Source organism: Bos mutus, chromosome 6, assembly GCF_027580195.1.
Source record: "Bos mutus isolate GX-2022 chromosome 6, NWIPB_WYAK_1.1, whole genome shotgun sequence".
NCBI classification, from domain to species: domain Eukaryota; kingdom Metazoa; phylum Chordata; class Mammalia; order Artiodactyla; family Bovidae; genus Bos; species Bos mutus.
The window spans coordinates 30,588,564-30,602,532 of record NC_091622.1 but is presented as its reverse complement, the minus strand read 5'-3'; the positions used below and the strand labels follow the sequence as shown (position 1 = coordinate 30,602,532).

Here is a 13,969-nt window from a genome sequence, read left to right as displayed (position 1 = left end):
CCTGGTGGGCTACAGTCCATGCATGCGGTTGCAAAGAGTTGGACTTGACTGGGAGACTAACGCTTTCACTTTCTATGTCACTGAGTGGGCCTGGACTCAGGTAAAAAGCTACCAAAAAAAGAAACTCATAAGGCTTTTCTCTTCTTCCAAAAATCATGTCCCTTCCAGATTTTGCCTGCTTTTATTTACTCTATAGTACCTTTGGTAATTGGGGCTTCTTAGGTGGCACATGGTAAAGAATCTGCCTGCCAATGCAGGAGATGTGAGATGTGGGTTCGATCCCTGGATTGGGAAAATCCCCTAAAGGAGGAAATAGCAACCTACACAGTATTCATGCCTGGGAAATCCCATGGACTGAGGAGCCTGGCAGGCTACAGTCCATGGGGTCTAAAAGAGTCAGACATGGCTGAGCACACATGTATGTACCTCTGGTAATTTTTAAATCTTTTCTGTGGTTTATAGTTACTCTCAATAGGAAGGTACATCTTATAGGAACTACTCAATCACAACTAAAGTAGACTCACCTGTTTTTCTAACAAGTTTAATAGAAAAAAAAGTAAGAATTAACATTAAGTTTCATGTTAAATAATGTATATGAATTATGTTATATTTTTTACTGCTATTTAATACCTTAAATATTTCTACTTTATCATTGTGAAGCTGTTTTTCTCCATCAGAAAGCATGCACAGTGTCCAATGAATAAAACATTAATAATAACAGCATTTACTACTTAATGTTTCAATTACTCTTCTAAATGCCTTATATATATGTTGTCTCAGTAAATCTTCACATCAACATACAACTTAAGCAGTAGTTTTACAGAAGAATAATTCTCATTTTACAAACAAGGAAACTGAGGTTCCAGGGATTAATCTGTACCTGTCCCACGGGTAGTATATGATGAATTGTAAGAGTTCATGCCTATAACCATTATGCGGTACTGCCTCCTAAAAGCACAAATTGTTATCTCTGGCACAAGTTTGGATCATTATTAACCCCAAAACTTTGTTATTTATAAGGCTTCATTTGTCTAATTTTGCCTAATTTCTAATGTAATGTATGAAGTAAATAGGAAGAATAAATAAACATTGTAGATACACGATTTTATTAAATGGAATAGTTTAATATCAGCATCAGTTTATTTCATTATTTTTAATTTTTTTAGTTTGTATGAGTGATAATCAGAAATTCTTTAAGTACTAAAGCAAGCTTCAGAATTCTCAAACTTACACATTTTAAAAATTTATCTACAAAGTAAGAACTATGGGAAAATTAGATTCAACCTAATTAGTGCATAATCTGCAAATAGCTGAATTATATTTTATATTATAATGTTAACTTTTGTCATTAATAAAAATCCCTTTCTCTCTCTCCTCTCTTTTTCCTCTCTCCTCTCTCTCTCCCTCCCTCCCTCCCTCTTTTTCTCTGTCTCATCTATTTGCTCTTATCATAAACATGATAAGCTGTTAAGACACGAACAAGTGTGTACTTAAGCAAAATAGTTATTTCCTTAACATGACTCAGCAAGGCACCCTAGAGATTAATACTGTTACTGATTTCACAGGTCTCTTGTGCATGTGAATTTCCACGAGAGTCTATTCAACTGGTGTGACTAAGAAGAAAGAACAATGTTCCTCTATACAAGGTGGGTTTTGCATTGTCCCACACATAGCCTGCTGATGGCCGTGGGATGGCAAAGTCATCTTCATTAGACGGAATTTAATAGTGAATCAAAGTTCTTGTGGAGAATAGACTGATCTAAACTTTAGCCTCCCTTGGGTCCTGCTGAAAGATTAGAGGGAAAGAGTAGGGCCTTGGTAAGTTGAATGTATCAGATTGTTTTTCACTAATAGTTCTCTTGTAAAACTCTGAAAACCACCCAGTTTAACCCTTAAAAAAAGGAGAAAGAAAGAGGAGTGGGATGGGGGGAGGGAAAAAAACTCAAATAGTATACCACAGGCATTGATTTCATTGGTTTCTGAGGCATGCTGTTATTCCTGTAGCAATTTCCACAGTTCGGATTATGTACACATGACCAAAATTTGTCCATCAAAAGTAAACCAGTTTTCTTGCTCCATTTAATAGTCCATGCCAAACGCAGCAATACTAAGACTTTAATAGTTTATAGAATTTAATTGCCTTTAACTTTTGTTCTACGTTTGGAAATTCTAAGACAACCTAAAAGTGCAGTCCTTCAATAAAATCTTTTCAAAAATATTCTGAATCTGAAAAGAGTTAATGGTGGAAGAAAGAGGAGGCGTGACACAGGTGAAATGTATCAACCACACCTGTACAGCAGGATCGGACATAGTTAACGAGAAAAAAGGAAGGAGAAACAAACGTGTTAGATGATCTTCGGTCTAAAGAAATCTCTGTTGGGCAACGGGGCGTTTTGCTCCTTGCCTTTTATTCCAACTTCCTTTCAAACAATCTGTTAAGTGAAAAGAGAGATGATGGCAGCTCAGCATATCAAAGCTCAGTTATCAGTTGGCTTATTCTAACATCTTTGGTCTTTTGTGGATGCCTTATGATGTGTTGTGTGGTAACACTGGAAAGTCAATCTTACACCATGATTGCCACATAAATGTTAAGGAGTCTGAAAAAAAAATCACAAAATAGAAATTGTTGAGCTCTCAGGTATAAAGTGGCACTGATAAGAATTAATGTATCCAAAAAGATTTGGGTAGGTTTCTTTTTCCTTTTATGGGGGGAGGATGGGGGTGTGTGAAGAGGGACTGACTTATTTTTCAGTAGGGTGAGAAGGAATGTCTAAGAGAATGAAAAGGCATAATGGAAACTCTTTCATTATCAACTCTTTTAGAACTGGCTGTGAGCATGCTGTCCCAATTAATGAAAAAACTGAATTAAAAAAGCTCACTGTCATGACAAAGAAATCTTTTTCCTTTCATGTAATATTTTGATTTTTAAAATTCAGAGAAACTCTTAAAAAATAAGTTGAACTTTAAAATCAAAGTACACCTTTTGGGGGACAAACATACTTTTGCTAAATCTATAATAGGAAGATTTTTAAAACCCTTGAAGGATAGCGTACTGTCAGCAGGAGACACCTTCATAGGGATAGTGAAGAAAACTGAATGAAAGAAGGTATGATTTCAGAGCTCTGTGTAGGAGTACGGGAACCAGTAAGAGACAGCGAGTCAGCCAGGGACAAGTCTCAGGAACCCATCACCAGTGGAAGGGTACTGGGCAAGCGGAAGAAGCAGCATTTCCAGACCAAGTGAGAGCTCAGCCACGTGAGAGGGACACAGCCACTGAGCCAAAGCCAGAGAGAGGGAAGAAAGACCTTGATCTCTTTCTCCTCCTGTCCACATATCTCCTGCTGTGCTTCCAGAAGCCTGAATGAACTAAGTGCTGCTGTCTTCAGGATCAGACCTCTTTCACTAGCCCAGGGCACAGCTCAGAACAGAGAGAGGAAGAAAACTGACAGTGGGGATTACAGAGGCATGACCAATGGAGACAGTGAAAGAGAAATCACTTGGTATCGAGAGCCAAGAGAGCCTGAATCACAGTCCTTAAAGCATGAGGAGTCAATTTCCTGTGACTAAGACTGTATTTCCGACTATAGCCTCAGTAATGATCTCTTAACTGTGATGGATCACAGGTTTAATGTAATCTTCTTTCAGAAAAAAAAAAAATGTTTTTAAAAGATAAGGTAAAAAGGAAAAGGAAAAAGATACATGAGATTTTCTTTATGGACAACTTTATCCATAAAAATGACAAGTGTAATCTGTTTTATTCTGGTTAACCATACTAATTCTTATTTTTATTTTTGTACAACTATATGAATTAGTGTCTTTATTTTTTTGTAGCTGTATGAGATAGCATGACATATTTTCTTCAAAATCAATTTCATCTAGCCCTTAGAATGTTTTAACAAAGACAATGGCACCCCACTCCAGTACTCTTGCCTAGAAAATGCCATGGACGGAGGAGCCTGGTAGGCTGCAGTCCATGGGGTCGCTGAGAGTCGGACACGACTGAGCAACTTCACTTTCACTTTTCACGTTCATGCATTGCAGAAGGAAATGGCAGCCCACTCCAGTGTTCTTGCCTGGAGAATCCCAGGAATGGCAGAGCCTGGTGTGCTGCCGCCTGTGGGGTCACACAGAGTCAGACATGCCTGAGGCGACTTGGCAGCAGCAGCAGCAGCATAGTATATTGACTTTAGTCTGCAAATCTTCTCTAAAAGGGAAGAAAACCGCAACAAAACCAGTGTTTAGATGAAGTGCTTCCTTAGGAGATCAAAAATACATCATGTATCATAACACTTCAGAGTTGAAAGGGACTTTAAAAATTAGATATAAACCTTTTATTTTACAAGTGAGGACAAAAGTCTAGAGGTAATTGTAGCTTTGCTATTATAATACAGTAATGGGTTTTAGCAATTGGGATCAGAACCCAGATTTCCTGACTCCTTATCTGGTTTTCCCATCTTCTCATGGTATGCGTGTGTGCTGTGTCGCTTCAGTCATATCTGACTCTTTGCAACCCTATGGACTGTAGCCCTCCAGGCTCCTCTGTCCATAGGATTCTCCAGGAAAGAATACTGGAGTGGTTGCCATTCCCTCCTCCAGGGGATCTTCTAGACCCAGGGATCAAACCTGCATCTCATGTCTCCTGCATTGGCAGGTCAGTTCTTTACCACTAGTGCCCTGGGAAGCCCCTCCCATGGTACAACTCTCATTTATATTCTTATTATATAGTAGAGTCAATTTTATTTCAAGGAAACAAAACATTCCTTCCTGAAACTGGCTGCACAAAAGTGCACCAAGAAGATGTACCTATCACGTTAATATTTCTCAACCAAGATATGAAGAGTCCATGCAGAGGAGAAATGATGTCCTTGTGGATTGCCAGAAGCTCTGAGAACTGCCCGGGCTCCTTATCTCCCCAAGGACCTCAGATCTATCATAAGCCCACTGGCCAATTGTGCATGCAAAGTTTCAAGCTCCCTTGGCCTCACATTTTCTCCAACAAACCCGGTTCATTATTTTGCAAGACCTATAAATGAAAGAATTTTACCTTGTGTGTTTTAACTCCATGAAAAAAAAATTAGCAGGGCTCAAAAGGAGTCTCCTAGATAAAAATCAATTCATTTGACTCTTGGTTCTGTCTTATCTTTTCACTTTCACACTCCTATTGCTTAATCTGATCATTTACTATTCCTGTTTCCTCTTTAATGTCTGCAATTTTTAACTATGTTGTCTTGCTTTATTATGCTTCCCTGCAGTGACCAATGATGTATAAAAAGAGGACCCAGCCTTTTAGGCAGGTGTGTGCTTGCTGTGTGCTGATAGATAGGTCACTGAAAGTCCATGCAAATTAGAGCACTTCACAGGGAAGCAAAACTTCATCTGGAGTAGCAGGTGTGTTGTAGAAGAGAGCTGTAAATGCCTCTGTTTGAATGATGGCTGTTGCTGTTTGTCTATGCTTTATTCTTGCAGTTCAGCTAATGGGTCAGGTTATTGACATCTGAACTCTACAGAAATGATCATGGTAAGCTCTTCTGTCTTATGTTCCACTAGTATGGGGCATCGATCTTCCTAGGACAAGAAAATCACCAAGTGTTCTGCCTCCATTCCTCTCAAAAATAAAGATTTGCAAATTTCAGCAATAAAATAATTGTTCAAGGAACATAGGAATATAAGTTGTTTATTTGGCCTCTGGGAATAAAAGCTTTAAAAAGGTTTAGTCTTCTACTATGAGATTATAAAAGTAAAACAAATTAATTTGTATTAAAGCAGGCAGTATTTGGAATTTGTTTTCCAAAAAGTTTCCACAATCACAATAGTATTACACTAAAAATACCCATCATAAAGATTTTAAGGAGTGAAATAGACTTACATCTTTCTAGAATATCTTAAAACTCTTGCTTTTTTATACAGTAGGTTGGAAAATCTGTTGTTCTCAAATGTTTATTTTTGGACTAAGGCCAGTCTGTGACAAAGATTTAACCAGTCTATACTGAAAAGAGGAAAATAATATTAAGGGCAAAGGAAAGAGAAAGAGAGAATTCTAAAATGCAAAGTTTTATTTCCTGAGGGAAGACCCTAGTTTCCTGTAGGATTTTGCCATTCTTTTCTTGGAGAGTTAATAATATAATGATAAACGATGGCGATCTTTTTTTAATGTCCTTACATAACAAAAAGCATTTGGCAAACCCATGTCAATATTCTTCACTTTTTTCTTAATTTAAAATTGTTACTGATCTGTGAAATGTACATGTCTAGGAAGGTTCTTATAAACCCTATGATGCCAAACCTGATTCTACTGAAGAGCTGGACAATCAAATGTAGCTGAACCATTCTATTTATGAATTATAGTAACTGTTGTTATCAATTCCAAATGCTGCAGACAGTGAGAAGGTATCAATCCCTACCAACTGAAGGTGAACTGCAAATTTTAATCTTGTTAAAAAATACCCGCACCTAGTTGGATTTTCCTCATTGTTCTTACTACCTCTATTAACTTTCTCCTTATACTTCAACATGCCCACTTAGCTGTCTTTTCTATCGAACTGACCCTGAAATTTTCTGGATGACTCCATATCACTACATGCTGCTTATATTACCCAACAGGCCAATCCTTAAAAACTGAAAAATTATCTCCAAACCTCCTGCACAGGAAAATTGAAAGCATTGGTGAAAAGTTAACAATAACAATTCAAAGAAGCAGGTGATATGACATAAGAAAGTGGATTTTTTATTAGGGGAAAAAAAATGAACTCCTTATTGCCAAATTCAGACTTAAACTGAAGAAAGTAGGAAAAACCACTAGATCATTCAGGTATGACCTAAATCAAATCCCTTATGATTATACAGTGGAAGTGAGAAATAGATTCAAGGGATTAGATCTGACAGAGTGCCTGAAGAACTATGGGTGGAGATTCATTGTACAGGAGGGGTGATCAAAACTACCCCCAAGAAAAACTAATGTTTTGAACTGTGGTGTTGGAGAAGACTTCTGATAGTCCCTTGGACTACAAGGAGATCCAACCAGTCCATCCTAAAGGAGATCAGTCTTGAATATTCATTGCAAGGACTGATGCTAAAGCTGAAACTCCAATACTTTGGCCACCTGATGTGAAGAACTGACTCATCTGAAATGACCCTGATTCTGGGAAACATTGAAGACAGGTGGAGAAGGGGACGACAGAGAATGAGATGGTTGGATGGCATCACTGACTCAATGAGTTTGAGTAAACTCCAGGAGTTGGCAATGGACAGGGTGTGCTGCAGTCCATGAGGTTATAAAGAGTCCAACATGACTGAGCGACTGAACTGAAGAAAAAGAAATGCAAAAAGGTGAAATGCTTGTCTGAGGAGACCTTACAAATAGCTGAGAAAAGAAGAGATGTGAAAGGCAAAGGAGAAAAGGAAAGATATACCCATCTGAATGCAGAGCTCCAAAGAATAGTAAGGAGAGATAAGAAAGCCTTCCTTAGTGATCAGTGCAAAGAAATAGAGGAAAACAATAGAATGCGAAAGACTAGAGATCTCTTAAAGAAAATTAGAGATACCAAGGGAACATTTCATGCAAAGATGAGCACAATAAAGGACAGAAATGGTATGGACCTAACAGAAGCAGAAGATATTAAGAAGTGGCAACAATACACTGAAGAACTAAACAGAAAAGATCTTAACAACGAAGATAACCACAATAGTGTGATGACTCACCTAGAGCCAGGCATTTTGGAGTGAGAAGTCAAGTGGGCCTTAGGAAGCATCATTATAAACAAAGCTAGAGGAGGTGATAGAACTCCAGCTGAGCTATTTCAAATCCTAAAAGATGATGCTGTTAAAAGTGCTGTGCTCAATATACCAGCAAACTTGGAAAATTGCAGTAGCCACAGGACTGGAAAAAGGTCAGTTTTCATTCCAGTCCCAAAGAAAGGCAGTGCCAAAGAATGTTCAAACTACCGCACAATTGCACTAATCTCACGTCCTAGCAAAGTAATGCTCAAAATTCTCCACGCTAAGCTTCAACAGTACATTGAGTACAGTTTCTCATCTTCTTCATCATCATGACCTTTTCCTTTACCTATTCTACAGGCCCTCAAGTAAAAAAGTAAATGTCGCTCAGTCGTGTCCAACTCTTTGTGACCCCATGGACCGTAGTCTACCAGGTTCCTCCGTCCATGGGATTTTTCAGGCAAGAATACTGGAGTGGGTTGCCATTTCCTTCTCCAGGAGATCTTCCCAACCCAGGGATTGAACCCAGGTCTCCTGCGTTGTAGGCAGACGGTTTACCGTCTGAGGCACCTGCTCAAATAGTACATTCCCAGGGAAGCCTTCTGAGAATCCCAGCTAGATCACTCTCCTGTCCTGTGCTTCATAGCATCTCTGCTGCCCATTCAGAGCTCAGTGCCAGTTTTGAAAGTGTATGTTTGACCATGTTACTTGACTATTATCTTCTAGGGACAAATAAGTCTGTTCTGCACTTTTCTTTATTCTTAGCATCTACAAGGTACCTGGCATGTTCTATTCAGTAGATTTTTTGTGTATGTAATTAAATGACTAATGACTAAATAAATGAATGAGTAGATTAGAATTGAGTTGAACTGAATAAAATATGTGAGTGAATATTGTTGATAAGGCTTATATCTGCCTAAATTTGAAGTATATATAGTTATTAATGTAATTTAAAATTTTTGAAAAATTAAAAAACTTTTTTCATTACTTTATAGCCTATTATATGTTTTATCATTTTAAATTATGCTTTACTTTATCATCTAAATCACTTTACATTTGCTTTTTATTTTAAACTATAACCATCTTAACCACAAAGTTCTTTACAATTCATCTAAGGCTTCCTTGAAGTTCATAGGCCAGGGTCTTACACATAATAGAATTTACTATATACAGCATTAACTTGCTTTTCTAAATTCCGGTGTTTTGTTCTGCCTAATGAAACTTAAGCATTTTAAGATTTATTTTCACTGAGCGATATAACATAGCTAACTTGACTTTTACTTTTATTTTGGGATTTATTTTCATCATAAAACCTTTGTAAAGAATGTATTCATTTCTGATCTTTTCTTTTTGCTTGGTTTTTCTTAATTATTATGTCTTCATTTCTTTTTTGTGTTTTTCAGGATTTAATTATAATCAAGCTTAAGGACTTAAATGTACATTTTCTATGAGTGCTTCAGGAAGTCTTTTAAACATGGTGGAGTGGAGCACTATCTAAAGGAAAGTATACTATTTTGATCAGGTTTCCATATTTAATTTACATTTCTGTTTGAACTTGGCTTTTTTAAAAGTAGTTTACATGTTAAATCTAATATGTAATTATAAATATAATTGGCATCTCAGAAATTTTGCCTTTGAAATGAAAGTGTTCTGATCTTTATTATTCTTGGGTTTTCCCTCAAGTTTAATGCTAAAATTATTGTTTTATCTTACTATTTTATTTTAACTTATTTTCTCCTTTAATTTAGTCCAGCATTTGTCAATACTTTTGTTCTCAGGACCTGTTTACAGTCTTAAAAAGTATTGATGATCCCAAAGATCTTTTGTTTGTGTGGATTATATCTATCCATATTTATAATATTAGAAATTAAAACAGAAATATAAAATATTTATTCAGTCACTTAAAGTAACAATAAACTCTTCATATGCTAACGTAAACAATTTAATAAAATAAGTCGTATTTTCCAAAATAGAAAAAAATAGTGATAAGAGTGACATTGTTTTATATATTTGCAAATCTTTTAATAGAAAAGACCTGTTTCAAGAAACTAGCCTGGTTGTTGGTTAACAGGAGTGAGAGGGTGGGAGTGACTGGAGATATGAATCCAGGAGTACAAACTTCCAGTTATAAGATCAGTAAGTTCTGGGAATCTAATATACAGCATAGTGCTCATAGTTAATAACACTGAATTACATACTTGAAAGTTGCTAAGAGAGTAGATCTTAAATATTCTCACCACAAAAACAAAATGGTAATTATGTGACATGATGCAGGTGTTAGCTAATCTTATGGTGATAACCATTTTGCGATATATAAGTGTACCAAATCAACATGCTGTACACCTTAAATTTACCCAATGTTATATATCCACACAGAGAAGGCAATGGCACCCCACTCCAGTACTCTTGCCTGGAAACTCCCATGGATGGAGGAGCCTGGTAGGCTGCAGTCCATGGGGTCGCTAAGAGTCGGACATGTCTGAGCGACTTCTCTTTCACTTTTTCACTTTCCTGAATTGGAGAAGGAAATGGCAACCCACTCCAGTGTTCTTGCCTGGAGAATCCCAGGGACGGGGGAGCCTGGTGGGCTGCCGTCTATGGGGTCGCACAGAGTCGGACACGACTGAAGCGACTTAGCACACATATACCCACATCATCACAATAAAGCTGGAACTTTTTTAAAATTTTAAGTAAGTAATGTATAAATATAAAAAGAGAACAGCTCTTTCAAGTCATGCTGAAAGGTCAAGTAAAATTAGGAGTAAGCATTGATCACTGAACTTAGCAATGTGATCCTGGATCACACTGGTGACTCCTCACTGTTTCACTCATCTGAGAAATTAAATTTTTAGTTAGACATCTCAAAAATACGAGAGCTTCTATTCTAACATAATCCACACACCATATTAATCTTAATGGTGGTCTGCCCTTGGTGCTGCTATTGTTCAGTCACTCGGTCGTGTCCGACTCTTTGTGGCTCCGTGGACTGCAGCATGCCAGGCTTCCCTGACCCTCACAATCTCTGGGAGTTTGCCCAAGTTCATGTTCATTGCACTGATGATGCTGTCCAGCCATCTCGTCCTCTGATGCCCTCTTCTCCTTCTGCCCTCACTCTTTCCCAGCATCAGGGACTTTTCCAATGAGTCATCTGTTCACATCAGACGACCAAAATACCAGAGCTTCAGCTTCAGCATCAGTCCTTCCAGTGAATATTCAGGGGTTGATCTCCCTTAAGATTGACTGGTTTGATCTTGCTGTCCAACAGACTTTCAGGAGTCTTTTCCAGCACCATAGTTTGAAGGCATCAATTCTTTGGCATTCTGCCTTCTTTATGGTGCAGCTCTCACAAGCGTACCATGACCACTGGGAAGACCATAGCCTTGACTTATACGGACCTTTGTTGTCAGAGTAACGCCTCTGCTTTTCAATACACTGTCTAGGTTTGTCATAGCTTTCCTGCCAAGAAGCAATCATCTTCTGATTTCATGGCTGCAGTCAGCATCCGCAGTGATTTTAGAGCCCAAGAAGAGGAAATCTGTCACACTTCCCCCTTTTCCCCTTCTATTTGCCATGCAGTAAAGGGGCAGGATGCCATGATCTTAGTTTTTTTAACATTTAGTCTTAAGCTGGCTCTTTCACTCTCCTCCTTCACTGTCATCAAGAGGCTTTTTAATTCCTCTTTGCTTTCTGGCATTAGAACGGTATCACCCACTCTAAGTGGTCTGTCCTTACTTATCTCTTATTTCACATAAAAACACTAAGTCAGAAAATTAAAATATGATTACCAAATATCCAGATGGTCCTACATTTTTAATAATGTTATTCCTATTCTTATGCAACTCTCCTAGTGAGTTTATTCCTATAATCTTGTTTACTTTTCTCCTACATGTAAATAATAGTGCAACCTTATTTTTCTTTAAGGTATGAAGATGAGTGGACTTTTGATTTATGACTTTCAGATTATTTGAACTTATGAAAGATTTTTTTACAGTTAATCATAAAATAGAATCAGAGATTACATTAAACACATTTGTTTAAGTGCAGAATATCTCTATAAATAATTTTTTAAGTACTAAACTGATACATTTTTAAAAATAAAAATAAGAGAAATTTTAAAGCAACTTCCATTATCATGGATACACTACCAAGGAAACTTTTTCAATAATTCACCAATAAGGTGAATTTACCTTATTTACCTTATTACTTTACCAATGCACTGAAATAATCTAAAGCAAATCAAGGTCATAAAATATAAAATATCCTTTTATGTAATTATTTTCCATTACTATATTATTTCTTGATTATGTTATTTATAAAATTATTTATTCTCCCTATATATTTACCTAGAAAGATGTCCACAATATGTATGTGTGTGTGCTTAGTCGCTCAGTTGTGTCTGACTCTTTGCCATCCCATGAACTGTAGCCCGCCAGGCTCCTCTGTCCAAGGGGATTCTCCAGGCAAGAATACTGGAGTGGCTTGCCATGCCCTCCTCCAGGGGATCTTCCCAACCCAGGTATCAAACCCAGGTCTCCCAAATTGCAGGAGGATTCTTTACCAGCTAAGCCACCAGGGAAGCCCATGAATACTGGAGCGGGTAGCATATCCCTTCTCCAGGGGAACTGCCTGACCCAGCTGAGCAAAAAAAAAAGTAGTTTATATAATACTGTAATTAGTATTATTTCATTCAGGATTTTTAGAAATCTACATAAATTCCATTATGTCTTCAAATATATGGGAAGAAACTGGGAAAATATATGTCAAATTATTGACATTATTTATCGTCCTAGTAAGGGGTTAAAAGAAAGGATTGTGTTTTATACACTTTCATATTGTTTGGGATTTGCCACTAATAAATACTATCTTCTATCTGTTTAAAATATATTAGATTGTCGGAAACAAAGTTTTTTCTTTCACTGTGGCAAAATATTTGTATTAGTATATATAGATGTCTATAAATTAGATTATATATACTTCTTATATATTAATAAATATTCCTGTTTTAGTAACAAGAGGGTTTTTTAACAAATTAGAATCAGAATTTTAGGACTTCCATTATCTAGATTTTTAAATAATCACAGTTGCATAGGTATAAAATCTACAAGACAACAAATCGAAAATGACTGCTAGAGATAACCTGCATATTTCTCTTAATATAAAATCCTATTATGAAATAATATTTTGTGGTTCTCTGAAAATTGAAAAAAATCTAGTTGCCATTATGTAAGTTTTATAAGTTTTTGTAGTCAATTGCCTTTTCTAAATATCTTATTGGATTGAGGTAAACCAAGATTTCATTCTGCTGGCTTTAGTTGTATGTGCCTATTCTAATTTGCTGCCATAGGATAAAGAAGAAAGAAAGAGACTTTATGTCTAGTGCCAATTTGTTCTAAACATGAGCCCAGTTTTCACAAATACACACAAAGTACCTCAAATTACCAATGACTCACCAAACATCCAAATACATTTATTACATATTATCAGTAATAATACAGCTCTCATCTTTACTATCCTATATAAGATGGACAGGGAGGCCTGGCATGCTGCAGTCCATGGGGTTGCAGAGTCAGACACGACTGAGCGACTGAGCTGAACTGAACTATTTTCTCAACTTTTTTGGCTTACCTTGAAAAAATTGTGTAGAAAGCAAAGGCTAGCAGATCATGTTCACCCAGACAAAGCGGCATCTCACAGAAAAATGTTAGCCTGCAAACATCAGTCTGCATCCCTTCACTTGTGAGAAGAGCCCAAGTGTCCGATGCAAGAAATCTAGCAGGCAACAAGAACCCAGCACAATTAGAAATATAGCAGAGAAAAAAGCATGCAGTTGGCTGAAACTAACCATCTTTTCAGGGAAGAATTTCTTTCAATTCCAACCAAGACAGTTCTGTCTTGTAGACTGGGGGTGACTTTGAGGTATGGGCCATGGGAATATTACTAATCCTCTAACTCACAATAGCAAACCTCAATGGTCTAGCCTTCCATACTATACGGCTCTGACTCAGACATGGTAAATTTACTTATCGTGCTTTAGCTAATCAAAATAAGTTTGTGGTAGCAATTTTACTGAAATTCTAGCTAACTGAAAGCAAAAGGAAATCGTTATTTGCAATTTTCCTTATCTACTGAGTAGGAACCAATGCCAATTCTAGATTTGTCAGAGTGCTCAGTACACTCTTATTTGATTATACTTCACAAAGCCAAATAAAAAGACATCTTTTAAATTATTTCACATAAGTAATATTGTTGATACACA

At 37.0% G+C, this 13,969-nt stretch overlaps 1 long non-coding RNA gene across 1 annotated transcript in view; it reads right to left on the bottom strand.

Annotated features, from left to right (window-relative positions):
- Nucleotides 1-1,430: 1,430 nt before the first annotated feature.
- Nucleotides 1,431-13,969, bottom strand: part of LOC138988291 (uncharacterized) — a 171,541-nt gene continuing 159,002 nt past the window's right edge. Inside the window, exons 4-5 of the long non-coding RNA XR_011464605.1 lie at nucleotides 13,339-13,482; nucleotides 1,431-4,204 (exon numbers count right to left, since the gene is read on the bottom strand). This is a non-coding gene — a long non-coding RNA (uncharacterized lncRNA). The remainder of the gene's footprint in view (nucleotides 4,205-13,338; nucleotides 13,483-13,969) is intronic.